We start from the raw sequence: 13340 nt of genomic DNA, 5'->3' as shown, positions 1-13340 counted from the left end.
AATCACAAGTACTGACTCAATGGACTTTCACAAAGTTTAAGTCCCCTATGAAATCACCAAACAATATTGGCATTTGGGCCACTCTCTCCATGCCTGCAAGAAAGGAATTGTAGCTGGGCAGATCGAAATGAAGGTAAGTAGTAATAGACACAAAATTCTCAGAGGTCTGGGTAGAGTTCTTTGAGGGAAGTTTCCCAGGGGAAGTAATCACCTGCCCAATGCAGATTGATAGGATGGGGAAGGGCCATGGGATTGGCAGAGGAAGGGGAGGGATGGCAGGAAAGAAGCTCGCAGAACAGGTTTGAGGCTGCCTCTTAGGGAGCCCAGAACCAACTGCTGGAGACCCACAGAGCCACTGTTGGCTCTGGGTGTGGTGGTCATGTCTCATGGGTGACCTTTTCAGTTCCCTCTATCACCAGCACACTGAAGCTCACTCCCCTCTCTGGGTGGGATTTCCATGAGGGCATAAATGTGAGTAGATGTCTAACGTACCCAGATGAGGAGAGTTAAAAGAGATCTTTGTGGCTTTGGTGTAACTGTCTGACTGGAGCCACTTAAGGCACTGCCTGTGGTCCAGGGTGAAGGAACCACGCACACTGCCTGCTCCATTTAGAGAGAACTGAGAAGTCCCTGAGGTTTAACCAGACCCTTCCTTAAGAGAGGTGGTTGAAACATGTGTTAAATCACATGATGGAGGTGGTTAAGAACCTGGCATTGTGGTCTAGCAGGTTAAGACTCCTCCTGCAATGCTGGCAAACAATATGGGCGCCTGTGGGTGCCTGTTCGAGTCCCGTCTACTCCACTTCTGATCCAGCTCCCTGTTAATGCACCTTGGAAAGCAGTGGAAGATGGCCCAAGTACATGGGCCCCTGCACCCACATGGGAGAACTGGAAGAAACTCCAGGCTCCTGGCTTTGGCCTGGCCTGGCCCAAGCCTTGCTATTGTGGACATTTGGGGAATGAACCAGCAGAAACAAGACCTCTCTCTGTCTCTCCTCCTCTCTCTGTAACTCTGCCTTCCAAATAAATAAATAAATAAATAACTTTTTTTTTAAAAAAAGAACCTAAGGCCTCCACTTCTCCATGTTTGAGTTACAGCTGCTTATCATCTTACTTAAACCTCAGGGCTCTGTCTATGCGTGATAGTCTTATTAATCTAAACATTCCAAAGCACAAACTCTATAATAGGAAGCTATGTAAACAACAGGTGGATTTTTCTTAACTGTTTACTCCCAGCCCAGGAGAGAAACAGAGATCTCTGGGTGTCCTGATCCTCCTGAGGGCATCTACCTGCAGGAAAACTTTCCAGGAAGATTCTCTGAAGATAAGGGTGGAGCCCACGGCATTTATGCCAGAGAAAACTACTGATGAATCTTTAGATATTTAGGAGAGTAGTGTTAAGGATAAGCAGATGTATGTGTAGGGTGTGGTATGGTGTGGTATGTGCATTTTGTGTGTGAGAATTTCCTAAAACTGTGAAAGGAATTAAATCTATTTTGAAACTTACCCAATAACCCATCTTTCCTTATCACTGTCTGGTTCTTCCCATCTACCTCATCCAAGCATCTAGACTCTTTCAGCTGTCACCTTGGGCCCAAGTGCTTGTCCAACATTTGTTCCACTTTGGGATTTACACCAGCAGCTTCCTGAGTTCTGAGACTTTAGAATTTGGACTTCACCAAACTACAGGCATTGCAGGCTGTCTGGCTTGCTGATGACCTGTAATGGGACTTTTCAACCTCCATAATGGCATGAGTCAGTTCCTCTACTAAGTGTAAACATTTCTAACTGTGGCTGTGTTTTGTCTTACGAAGAAACACACACACCACTCCCACACACACACTGTTTTTTTCTAAAAAAAAAAAAAAAAAAAAAAAAAAGTTTGTGAAGCAGTATCTACCTCTATCTTCTATTTTGTATTTTAACATTCTCTTTTATTCTATTCTTTCATTTTAAAAAATGCTGGGCCACTCTAACCAAACTAATTTCATACCCCAAACTTTTCATGAAGCATTACTTCATTTCATTCCAGGAAAGGTGTGGACAAGCAAGGAGGATTGATTTTTGTTTTGCTTTGCTTTGGTTTTCAATAAGCATCAAGGTTTCACCACTGCTTCAGGTCTCTGAATTTTGTCTGTGAGTTTAGAAAGCTCTCTCAGCAGCATGGGCAGGGAAGAAAGTTTCTACTTAGATCTTCACTTTCCTCCTGCCCGGGAGGGCATCCCCCAGGGGCTCTGCAGGCTGTGTGGGAGGGATTTGCAGCAGCAGTAGGTGCTCCCCCAAAAGCAAGAAGTCAGAGAGTGCAATGGGCAAAAGGTGCCGGCACTATTTTGATGCTTGAATTCTGAATAAATGTATCATGTTGCCACAATGACAGAGGAAGTTCTTTGAAACACAGGAATCGATATGATTCATCATAACCACTTCTATTTCAACGTTTGTTTGCTTCAAGAGCTAGGAGAGCTTGCAGGCTTGGATTCATGGGCTATTCCCCATTTAAAAAAATATTTATTTCTTTGAAAGGCAAAGTGACACAGCATGAGGGAGAGGCAGAGAGAGAGAGAGAGAGAGAGCAAGCTTCCATCTACTGATCCAATCCACAAATTCCCACAATAGCCAGGGCTAGACCAGGCTGAAGCTGGGAGCCAGGAAACCCATCTGAGTCTCCCATAAGTGGCCAGAGACTGAGTATTTGAGCCATCATAATGCTGCCTACAAGGTGCATTATCAGGAAGCCGGGTTGGAAGCAGGGTAGCCAGGATTCAAAGAGCACTACAATATGGGATGCAGGTATCCCAAGCAGCAGCTTCGTCTGCTGCCTCACAGTGGCCATCCCCTGTAATGCCCCTTCTTCCAAGCTGGAGAGCAGGCCGTCACTGGCATGGCTGAGCTTGGTGGGGACGGTTTTGATGGGAGAAAGGCGAGAGCTACAATGAGGGGAGACCTAGCCAAAGTAAGCCTGCATTTGGAGTGCCAAATGGGAAAGGCAGAAGTGTGGAGCTTAAGTCATAACAATAAAGAATCAACAAGCCATTAAAGACAAAAATTGATCCTAAACCCAGGGAAGCATATGAAGTGGACAATATTCCTCACCAGTGATTCTCAAATAAAAGTATTCGACTTTGTTAGTCATTTTCCATTTGTTAAGTATCTACTCAAATTGAGGTGATTTGCCCATGGCACATATTTCAATCAGGATTTAAATCTAGGTTTCTCTGATTCCAAAGGTCATTTCATTTTCATGAAATTCTACTGACTTCCAAAATTATCATTTTTAAGCATTTTGTAGCATACATTATTGTATGTCCTATGTTTTTATTTGACTGACAGTGCAATACATATGTTTATTCCAGCATCACCATAAATACATGAGTAATACGTTGTGCCATGACATCACAAGTATTGCAATGTCACTAGGCTATATAGGTTTTTAAAAAATTTTATTTATTTGAGAGGCAAAGTTACAGACAAAGAGAAGGAGAGACAGAGAGAAAGTTCTTCCATACTCTGGTTCATTCCCCAAATGGCCGCGATGGCCAGCACTGGGCCCATATGAAGCCAGGAGCCAGGAGTTTCTTCTGGGTCTCCCGTGTGGGTGCAGAGTCCCTGTACTTGGGCCATCTTTATAGCTTTCTCAGGCCATAGCAGACAGCTAGATAGCAGAGAGCTGGATTGGAAGAGGAGCAGCTGGAACACAAACCAGTGCCCATATGGGATGCAGGCACCGCAGGTGGACACTTAGCCTACTATGCCACAGTGCCAGCCCCCGGTTATATAGGATGTCTAGCTCCATTTTAGTCTTATGGGACCATGGTCAGAGAAGTGATCCATCATGCTTCAAAATGTTATGTGGTGCATGATTGTATATAAATGGATAAATAGGTAGCTGAGGGGGGACTTATTATTAGGGGAACTGTCTCATGCCATTATGTAGGTTGAAAAGTCCCATTACAGGTCAACAGCAAGTCAGACAGCCTGCAATGCCAGTAGTTTGGTGAAATCCAATTTCAAAAGCCTCAAAACTCAGGGAGTTTCTGGTGAAATTCCAAAGTGTAACAGGGGTGGGCTCTTATGCCAAGAGCCTTCTAGATATTTATAACATTGTCCATGGGCCACACAAAATGATCAGCTTAAAAACTGGCCTGCTATTGATGCATTGAATTTTGAGGCCTGCCTGTGGTTGATTGCTGGGGCCAGACCAAGCGATTGTGTATGCCATATTTGGCCCTCAGGCTGGATGCTCCCCATCCCTGAAAGTCAGAAGGGGTTGAAGTTCTGATGTCCATTGGCAAGAGAAACAGAGGGGCTCCAAGAGAGGGAGGAGCAATTTTTTTTCTCTGTCTTGTTTGTTCTACCTAGGACCCCAGCCAATTTGATGGTGCCCACCACATTGAGCACGGACCTTCCCCACTCAATCCACCAACCCATATGCCATTCTCCTTGGGAAACACGCTCACAGTCACACTCAGCTGTAATGACGCACTGGTTTGCCACGTGCTCTTTAATCCACTCACTTAACATTTAGGTGTTAAATTAAATTAAATGGTTAAATTAACCATCACAGCACCTGAACTTTGTGTCTTGTGTTTTCTTTTCTTTTCTTTTTTTTTTTTTTTTTTTTTTTTTTTTTTTGGGCAGGACAGGCAGAGTTAGAGAGAGAGACAGAGAGAAAGGTTTTCCTTCCGTTGGTTCACCCCCAAAATGGCTGCTACGGCCGGTGCGCTGCGCAGATCCGAAGCCAGGAGCCAGGTGCTTCCTCCTGGTCTCCCATGTGGGTTCAGGGCCCAAATGTTTGGGCCATCCTCCACTGCCTTCCCAGGCCACAGCAGAGAGCTGGACTGGAAGAGGAGCAACTGGGACAGAACCGGCACCCCAACCGGGACAAGAACCCGGAGTACCGGCACTGCAGGCGGAGGATTAGCCTAGTGAGCTGTGGTGCTGGCCTCGTGTTTTTTCTTGGAGGGACAAAAGTTCTACAGTGGAAGGAAGTCACTGGGTGAAAGACAGTTGCTGATGCTAAAGAATAGTCCAGTTAGCAGTGAGTGCTTTAAAGAATTCTAATATTTAAAAACTTGTGTCTGTAAGTCAATTTTTTCTTTAATAAAGAGGATCCAAGTATGTTCAGGAAGAGGGTTGTGTAATTCTGAATAATAATAATAATAATAATAATAATGCCAGAGAGATAGAGAGTCTCTAAAGGATGGCTATATTGATTTGGGGATAGTAGAGCATTCTAATGGGAGTAGCAGGACACTACAATGGGAATATACAAACTATGAGTGTATTCAAAGAGGGTCAGGCAAGAGGAAATTTTTCAGAACAAAAATGAGGAGGAGGATTACACCAGACATTTTGAAAGAATTATCTTTGGCATTAATGAGTGATCACCAGGATGACATTAGTCTGAGGCTTGCCAGCCCATGTTGCTAATCAGATGTGCTTGTAGGAGTACTTTATACATAGATTGTCGTGGCTTCTGTGTAAGTTTGTGGATCTGAGTCTTGAGTGATAGCTACTCTCAATCATGTGTCAGATCACTTCCTTCATAATCTCCTGGATTTATTTATTAATTTGTGTTAGAGTTGACATAGAAAGTTCATTTTGATGCTGACAAGTTTCATGTTCCTTTCACAGCTGCAAATACAGGGAAATTGGGCTGGACCTCAAAACTTACCTTCTTTACAAGTTTTGTTTTGCTCAGTTCCAGACCATTCCTCTCATTGCTATCTTATTTGTGAATTCAGCCATTACAATTCCGTGCTATGTGGAGCCAAAGGTTATTCAAGAAAATGCTCACCTAGATTCTCTAAAACTTGTGCAAGGAGACAAATTCACTAATGTGAAAACAGAGCGGGGAAAAGAAAGCAAATGTGGAGTAATCAAATTGGCATATAAGAGCATAATCATTTTGTCAAGACAATCAGTGTGTTCTATGCCACTTGACCTTCATCCAGTGCTATTTATAGTTTATGGCTTGCTTTTGGTTTTCCTAAGGTTTAGTCTGCCTATGTTAGGTTGCCCCTTAAGGCATGATATTGATTGCCTTATTCTAATCATTTGCTAGATGGTTCTTGGTGTCATAAAGGATGGGCAAAGGAGCACATCTTTTGTTCTCTGAGGCTCAATGGTTTCCCCAAAGACAAAAGAGACTAAATGCAAAAGCCCCAAACAAGTCTAAAGATCAGATCGTTTGTGGACTGAGAAAACCTGGTCTGAGGATACAAATCATCTGGAAAGTGTCCCAAGAACACTAAGTATTTGGTAGCATGTTTTGCCAGGTTTTATTCAGCCCAACTATTAATACTGCAATGTCACATACACAGGAGTTACTGCTGTAACTGCGAGGATGAGAGGGGCTGCCTGGGACACGTCCTAGAAGAAGCAGGTAGTCAGAGTCCGAGCTAAGTTTTTCATGTTCCATGGTATCTTGGGGGTAAACACTCCGAAGTAATGAAATCTCCAGGTGACAACTTGGAAGCTTTCCGCAATATGAGAGAAGGCCAAAGAATTATCAGAGAGACTGAGAAGGGAGTAAGAGACTTGCTTTGAGGGGAAGAAATGTATTATAGCAGAAGGAATAAAAACCACAAGAGAGCTCTCTTCTGGTGTAATTCCAGACTGGAATTCCCACAGAGAACCATTCTGAAAGGGTATAATCAGCTAGTGAAATTCATGGCCCTGAGATCAAATATAACCAACCAATTAAGTGTGGATGTGGACCAGAGGAATTCTAATCATGACAACAGTGGGAAGAATCAACCAAAAGGGAATTCTTGTCCTGTGTCTGCAAATGCAATTTTGTATTGGAATCTGAATCCAGGCCTTTCAGTATGAGCACCTCCATCCTGATTCCTCGCTCTGAAACACCTGGTCCTGGCTGCTTTTGCAAGTTGGGCTGTAAATCAAGCCAGACATTTAAAAGGCACTTCCTCTCTCTCTCTCTCTCTCTCTCTCTCTCTCTCTCTCTCTCTCTCTCTCGCAGCTTGTATGCACAAACACACACACACACGTACTCCATGTTCTCTTGCCTTCTCTCTTCTTTCTATTTCCTTTTGGGAAGTCCAAACCAAGAAGTCTTGGGCCCTGATCTCGACTGTGGCCTGTGCCAGCAGCATGGTGGAAGACAACACTGCTTGGCTCAAGTTTTGCTTTTAAGATTTACTCTTCTAGAACTACGTGGGATAAAACATTTTCTAATGTTGTAAAATTGAGGAATATGAATCCAGTAAGGAATAAACTACTTATGAGGTTTAATTTTGTGGCATCATCTAGACCAGATTAAGGACTATCTGGAAACTTGGAAAAACATTTTGAACGTGTTTCCAAACAAGATTCACATGTAAGTGTGAGTGACCTAGAGGGGAAGATCCAACCTCAATATGGGTGGGTACCATCAATTGGCTGGGGGTCTGGAGAGACTAACTGGAGAAGACAAACTGGTCTCTTCCTCTGAGAATTGGGACACACTGGGCTCCTGCCTTGGATAGCCATTGCTGGCCTTTGGACTCCAGGATTTAAAGCATTTTCAGGCTTCTGGACTTGAACTAAGACTTACATCATTGGATCTTCTGGTTCTGAGACCCTCAGTCTTAGGCAGAGCCAAGACACTTTCATCCTAGTTTTTCTAGCCTGCAGATGATCTGATGTGGGACAATCGTGTGAGCCAATTACTCTGATAAGTCCCCTTTCCTGTCCCTATGCACATATCCTACCAATCTACTCTAGAGAACACTGAGCAGGACACGGTTGTTTCTCGTTTTCTAGTCACACAGTCTCTCAGAGATCATTGCATTAAGAAAACAGCGAATAGGCGTCTGCTTCATCTGCTTGTGAAATTGCGTGGACATGCTGAGCTGAGGGCTTGGAGTCACAGGAGGGAAAATATGCAGAATGCCCCACCTGGGGCAGTGGAACGGAGAATGTAGAGCATGTAACACTCCCTTATTTTCAGACATAATTCTTTCAGAGACGTTGATTCTTAAAAATTCCCGTGGTTTAAAGGCCCTGTCTTCATGAACATACCGTGAAAACCACATTGACAGAAGAAGTGAATGGGGCGAGGCTGTCTCTTCATTAAGAGAGAGTGTGGGTCTCTATGGGAACTCATCCTTGCTTCTAGGATCTCACTGAGCTTCATAGGAAAAAAAAAGAGTTGAAGCAGTAATCTTTTGCTGTAAGGCAATGTGTTTCTTGTGTATTGCATTCCATCTTTGGATTCTTCATTGCCTTTCGGAAGTAGGTTAGGATGTTGATTACTTGATACAGTATAAAGGTGCTTTGAGTTACACATCCCTTTAAGAGTGTCTCACTACAGGTATCAGAGAGAGTGAAAACTGGCCAGAGTTCTGCTACATACCGTATAAAATCTTTTCAAAGGGTTGGGTTTGGCATTCTTGATTCTATCAACCTCCTGTACTGTTATCTCTCATTGGTGGGTTCACACCAAAGGCCAAGGAAATGAAGGCGTTTATTTTATCTGTGAGTGAGATATTAGAGTTTTTTGGTTGTTGCTAAAACGACACATCTATGCTAAGGGTGACTCCAACAGGATAATGGCATCATGTCTGCTGCTGTACTGGTGCCTCACCCATGTCTTAGATCAGTCACTTGGGAACCTATTATTTGTTTACACTTAGGTGGGTAGTGACATGTCTCATTTGCCTTTATGTCATCGGCTCCTAGCTGAATTCCTGTCTCATAGTAGAAACTCAGTAAGCGTTTCATACTTAGATTAATGATGGGCTCTAGTATTCCACTTAGCTATGGTATGTAGCAAGATCAAGACAACAAAAAATACATCTAGAGGAATAGGACAAGGAATCTATAGTGAGAGAAATGGTGACTCCCGCCCCCCCCACCTTTAAAAAAAGGTATTTCTGTATCTTAATCCCTGGAACCTATGTACGTTACTGCATTTGGGAAAAGGGACTTTATAGATGTAATTAAGATAAGATAATTCTGGATTATCCCCGTGGCCCTAAATTCAATGACAAGTGTTCCTACGGGGGAAGCCCAGAGGATGTACACATACAGAAGAGGTGATGTGAAGACAGAGGCAGAAGTTAAAAGCATGCACCTGCAAGTCACAGAGCTCTAGTGACTGCCAGCCACCTCCCGAAGCTAGAGCAGAGGCCTGGAACTGAGGCTCCCTCGCAGCCTCCAGAGCGAACCAAGGCTGCTGATGCTTTCATTCCAGACTCCAGGCCTGCATGGTGATGGAATGAGCTTCTGTTGCTTTCAGGCACTAAGTGTGTTATAATCTGATAGAGGAACCACAGGAAACCAATGTAAGATTTCCGTAGAAAATTCGGAGAAAGCAGAATAAGTATTTTTTTGAACATCCCTCTAGAACTGACACTGTACATCCCGCAGTGAGGATAGGTAGACAGGGCAGATGAGGGCCTCAGTGTCTAACCCAGGTTGCTGTATTCTCCCGCAAAGCTTACTGAATGAGGATGTCCTGTTGGGTTCTGAGTTCTGCTCCAGCTTCACCTTAGCTACATCACTCTTTCTCCCTGGACTTCAATTATTTTTTACAACACGGAGGTGATCCCAGGCTATGTCTCACATCCCTCACAGAAACATCTAAGGCAGAGCATAAGGAAATAAACTGGTAGAAGGGGTATGTGTATGGGAGAGCATCACATAAGTGACCCAGTTTAAGGTCTGGTTAGTAAAGCATTTTTAAATAGAACAAGATGTTTAGCTTTAGTAGTAGCCTTCTATCAGTGGGTTTGTGGCTCCTATGTAATTTTAGGAGTGGGGGGGCACTTGCTCTCTTATTTTCCAGGCAGCTCCAGACCAAAGCTTATATATCATTACATTATATGAGGAATTAACGAGCTTCAGATGACAGCACAGCTGTGTCAGCTGAGTGCCGGCAGCTGAGTCAATATAAATTGTAACCAAGATATTGTAAGCCAGAAAAATGGTTTATGGTGTAAGAACATCAGTCCCAAGAGAGGCCACCTGGAGCCCTGAGCTTTAAGAAGGAAGGCTAAAGCTTCCTTGTCAGGCCCATGAACTGAGCTGTTCTTGCTGTTCCCTTGCTAGCTTGGACCCAAGGAGCTGCTATGTGAAGTGATTGGGATGCTGGAGACCCTACCTCAACCCCATCCTAAAAGCTTATGTCAGGGACCACCCTATCTGCTTAGTGTTGGGGATCAGCTAATACTGGGCTATGAGGTCTCCCAAGACAGGCGCAGGAACCCCTAGGCTCCATGCTCATAGCAGAAGGAGATTCTGAGTCCCCATGAAAGAGGGCCTTGTTCCCACCCTTGTCTGGGTTGTTGATGTCGACTGTGCTCTGCTTCATTGGATATCCAGCCTTTGAAGAATCTATCAGCAGAGTTTAACTTTCTGAGCACACATGGAGAGCAGGAAGCACTCATTCCATATGGCCTTCCTAGCCCAGGATCAAGAGCCTGATTGTGTTGTTTGGAATCCTGTCTCTGTCTTTGCCAACTGTGAGACTTTACTTCCCTAAGTTTTATTTTCCTCATTTGTAAAAGCATTGCTGTCTCACACAAAGTACAAGTTGTTGAGATATGAAAGCAGATATTACAAATATAGGAGTGGCTTAGTCCTCTGTAAAGGTATAATAAATACCTTAAATGACATCTGCTTTTTTTAAAAAAACAGTATCATTTCTGTGGATTCTGAGATTTGGAATGCATTAAGCAAACACTGAGATAATAACAGAAAGAAATGGACAATTCAACACATACAGTAGAAAATTTCAACTGCTTTCCTTCAATAATGGCAAGGACTCTGGCAGGGGCAGAGGTGAGAGTGGTGTGAACAAAGACACAGAATGTGGGCAGCCACAGGTAGTCACTCCCTTTGTTTACACTTAGACATATGAATGGAGACTTCCTGGCACAGACAATTGGGCTAGGGAGATTCCGGGAAGAGGCAGGAAGAACCTAAACCTTTCACAAGAGATGATACAGCTAATCAGTCACACCTGAAACCTGCATTTATCACCTAAGTGTTTTATTGTACCCTTGTAATCAATAATTAAGAACCTTATTGGGAACTCTTTGTAACCTTAAGAGCCTTTTTGATATGTAAATCTTTTGTGCTCCTTCTTGTAAACAACTGGTCATGTTTAAATACTACTGGATTTATTCAATAAACGAGCCTTGATCAGGACTTGTCTTGGCTCCATTCTTTGCGTCCTTGTCCCCACATTCCCACTCTCTGTTTCAGGAAGACCCAGTTCATTGTGCCGCAGGCCGGCACAACAGAATATCAGAACAACACTATAAAACAACTTGACCTAAGTGACACTTCTAAAGCACTACATACAACTGCAATACCACAATTATTTTCAAGTATACTTCCTGCATAACTTATATATAATACAATATAGTAAGTCATAACATAATTCTCAATAAAATTCAAAGGGTCAATAATCATATATACTTTATTCTTTGACAACAAAAATGTCTATTAATGGGCCAAATGTTTTGAAAGCACAAAGGAAATTAGAAAATATGTTTACCTGAATAAAAACAAACTTACAAAGGGAAGCTATAGCTTTAAAGCAATTTTGCTAGGTATAAAAATGACATAAGTTTCCATGTAGAGAATCTGGGAAAACAAGAGAAAAGTAAACAGAAAGAATATTGAAAAAGGAAAATGTTAAACATAAGAACAAAGAATCAATAATATGAAATATTAGCAATTAGAATTCAATAACATAAATAGGATAATACAGCATGATCAAATAGGTTTTTATCCCAGGAATACAAGTTTGGCTTGATATTTTTTAAAAAAATCAATGTTTTTCACTTTATTAACAGAGTAAAAGGTGTGGGGAGTGGCTCGGACTAGACTAAGTTGCTGGAATTGGGACTTGTTCTATGCATCTGCTCTCCCACAATATGGCGCTGGGAGAGGAGTAAAAACAGCTTCTACACAGCTGCCTCCAGTTCAACCAATAGACTGTGGGACCTGCTCCTGATTGGAGGAGAGCAGCGTACTCGGCGTGTGGGTAGCAGAGTTGGGATTGGTGGAAGAGGACTATAAAGGAGGAGAGAGACAACATGCACGAGGAACATCTAAGGGGAACATCTATCTGAAGGAACACCTGTGCAGCCCCTGAGAGAGCCGGCCGGCGGTGTGCCGCTCCCCTGCGGAAGTGGGGAAAGTGGCCAGGGGGAACCGCCCCTCCACGGAGGTGGAGGGATGGTAGCCAACCCGGGAAGAACCAGCAGCAAACCCGGGGAGGGCCGAGCAGACGAAAGAACAGCGCAGGGTCCTGTGTCATTCCTCCGCGAAGAGGGGGAGCGACATAAAGGAGAGAATTTTATTGTTTCAAGAGGTACAGCTAAAGCATTTGAAAAATCCCACTGTGGAAGACAGTATGGAGATACCTCAGAAATCTGAATATAGACCTACCATATTACCCAGCCACCCCACCACTTGGAATTTACTCAAACCAAAAGAAATCAGCATACGAAAGAGTTATCTGTACCCCCATGTTTATTGAAACTCAATTCACAATAGCTAAGATAGGGAATCAACCCAGATGTCCATCAACTGCTGACTGGATAAAGAAATTATAGTGTGTATACATACATATATATATGTACACTATATTATACTATATATACTAAATTATTATAATATATATATACACTGTGGAGTAATACTCAGCTATAAAAAAATGAAATCCTCTCTTTTGCACAAAATGGATGCAACTGGAAAACACTATACTGAGTATAAAAACAGATACCATATGTTTTCCCTGATCAAAGGTAATTAATAGAGTACCTAAAATGTAGTGTATAGGAGTGAGATTGACACTTTTGAGATTCGGTGATTTTTAACAGCCCTTGTCTCGACTGTTGGAGGAACAGTGTTTTTTTTTTTTTTTTTTTTTTTTTCTCTTCATACTATTTGTTAAACTCTTTACTTAGTGTAGGGTTTATCTTATGAGTATCAAGTTAACTGAAAATATATCTTTGTAAAAAATAAGATTGGGAATAGGAGAGGAAGGAGGAAGATGGTGGGAGCATGGTAGGAGGGAGAGAAGTGTGGAAAATATCACTATGTTCCTGAATCTGTACATAAAAATACATGGGATTTGTATACCTTAAACAAAATTTAAAAAAAGAAAAAAAAAGAAAAATCCAATATGCTCTTTCACGATTAAAAAGAAAACCTATCAGAAAAGTAGGGGCAGTAGAAAACCTCCTCAAACTCATAGAGTTCTTTAAAACAAACAAACAAACAAAAAAAACCTTCAATGAATCTCATCCTTAATGTGGGAGACTGAACTGTTACCCTTAAGTCAGGAACACTGTCCCTACTCATTCTCATCATTTCTATTC

This window comes from Oryctolagus cuniculus, chromosome 4, assembly GCF_051225735.1.
Source record: "Oryctolagus cuniculus isolate XC-2025 breed Fujian yellow rabbit chromosome 4, ASM5122573v1, whole genome shotgun sequence".
NCBI lineage: Eukaryota > Metazoa > Chordata > Mammalia > Lagomorpha > Leporidae > Oryctolagus > Oryctolagus cuniculus.
This window is presented reverse-complemented; position numbering follows the sequence as displayed.